This window comes from Amblyomma americanum, chromosome 9, assembly GCF_052857255.1.
Source record: "Amblyomma americanum isolate KBUSLIRL-KWMA chromosome 9, ASM5285725v1, whole genome shotgun sequence".
Lineage (NCBI taxonomy): Eukaryota > Metazoa > Arthropoda > Arachnida > Ixodida > Ixodidae > Amblyomma > Amblyomma americanum.
This window is the reverse complement of record NC_135505.1, coordinates 63,327,684-63,329,669: the sequence shown is the minus strand read 5'-3', so window position 1 is coordinate 63,329,669 and position 1,986 is coordinate 63,327,684. Positions and strand designations below refer to the sequence as shown.

Sequence of the window (1,986 nt, the reverse complement as noted above, 5' to 3'; positions counted from 1 at the left end):
GTTTAAATAGCAGGTTCATAAATATCGCCTTATGCATTTGGTCTGCGCAAATTTTTTCCGTGAACTAGAAAAAATGCCGTCCTGCTGCCACTAAGTCTACAAATACACTCTGCTCCCTGCAGGTTTTCTTCAGCCGAGAAAGTGACAGATTTCCATCGGTATCTCGTTGCGCGACAATGGTATTTCTATAGTGTGACGTCGCGGATGACGTAATTGCGTAGATACTGGAAGAAATAGCGTAATCTTTGTTCTGCATGGTGCTATGTAGGCAGCGTCCGGTAGAATAGCGGCTCCTCTTAATCCGAGTGCCGATAATGCGAAAATGTTTTGCCACTCCTCCATTTCGAAACAAGGGAGTAATTACGCACTGACATCCACCCAAACGCACCCGTACGGCTGCAGAGGAAATCTGTACAGCTTTCTCAAAAACTTCGTAGTTAAAGAAAATTCGTCCTGGTCCGGGGCTTGAACCCGGGACAACCGCTTCACAGGACCAGTCGCTCTACCAACTGAGCTAACCGGGACGGAAAGCTTATGGTAGGGCGAGAGCGAATTGATCAATAACTCGAAGTGGGAACATTGTTCGTGAAATAGTTAGGAGAATCCCCCATGTGTAGATTTGTAATAAGGGATTAATTACTGATTGGCATCCACCGAAGCGCATTCATAAAGCTACAATGTAAAGGAAAGAGTACAAAGGTAGCCGTATGGATGCGCTTTGGTGGATGCCAATGAGTAATTACAACGTAATTAAAAATCTACTCCACGTTGGGGGATTCCCCTGCAGCTCAAATTTCATTCATACAACTTCATATTTGTAGCCCATTCTAAGACTGCAACAACGTAATAAAGAAAACAAGTAGACACGCCTCATTTCTAAGCAGCGGGTTTTATGTATATTACCGCAGAAAACGTTCCTAATGTGCGTTTTTTGTTACATTGCAATTAACCTGGCCACTAGACGCTCTCAAAGGCTGTCTTTCTAAAAACGTGACCTCTGTATTAGCCGTGCCCTTTACTTCAAGGTTCTTCGTTTGAATTGTGCGTCTGGGGCAAAACCTCTGGAGAGAGCTTGGCCTTCCTACCAGTTTGCTTTGCGCTGTGCATTATTCATCCTGAACATAAAACTCGCTAACCCTGTAGTGAAGGGGCATCATATTTTGGAACTACAAGGAGAAATAATTCTCAAGCAAGAAGAATCGAAATGTCGAGGTTCCCAGCAGAGGCGTAACAATATCGCCCAAAAAAGAAACTATAGCGACTAACGAAGGCAGTTTAAGGACAGTTTGGTTTGTCTGCCTTTTTGTATTCATCTCTGGCGTCATAACTAAAAATTGGAATACTTTCTTTCTGTTCCACACTTGACATTGAAGCTGCTTGAGAAGTTTGTTGGGAAAAAAGCATCGCGCTAACAGAAAAACTAGACGTGCTGGAGGAATGCAAAATGTGCACGAGTAAAATAAGAACGAAATGAAGATATCTGAGTACAGTTTTCTCGTTTCAAGTTTGTAGGGGTGGGGAGTTACCGGTTCAAAGTAAGAAACAGCGATAAAAGAACGTGTAATACATTTTAAAGTTCCTTTCTCGACGAAAAAGATCGGTATTTCTCAAACAGTGGCGACAACTAGAAGCTTATTCAACGCCAGTTAAGGTAGGCTGCAGGGGACTGTTATCAACACACTGGAGCCAGGAACGCAATGAGAAAGCGGTGTTTTTAACATTGAGCGCTTTAGTTGCGCGTTTTGAGGCTCTGAATATTAAAACTCAGACACTTCGTGGCAGACTGTTCGGGTCAGGCTCGTAGCCAAGCGGTATCAGCTTGCGTAGCACTGTCTGTTTGCTGTTAACACTAGCTTACGACCGCCATTGTTTGAATAGGGTTTGGTAATCCATATCAAAGCACCAACTTTTCTACCCGAAACAAGTAGCCGTCAGCGCAAATCCATTCATTCACAGTACGAAAGTGTTAAGTTGAGGCTTCGGCGC

At 43.6% G+C, this 1,986-nt stretch overlaps 1 non-coding gene across 1 annotated transcript; it reads right to left on the bottom strand.

Annotated features, from left to right (window-relative positions):
• Positions 1-450: 450 nt before the first annotated feature.
• Positions 451-524, bottom strand: TRNAH-GUG (transfer RNA histidin (anticodon GUG)). The gene has a single exon. It is a non-coding gene; the product is annotated as a tRNA-His (tRNA).
• Positions 525-1,986: the final 1,462 nt, after the last annotated feature.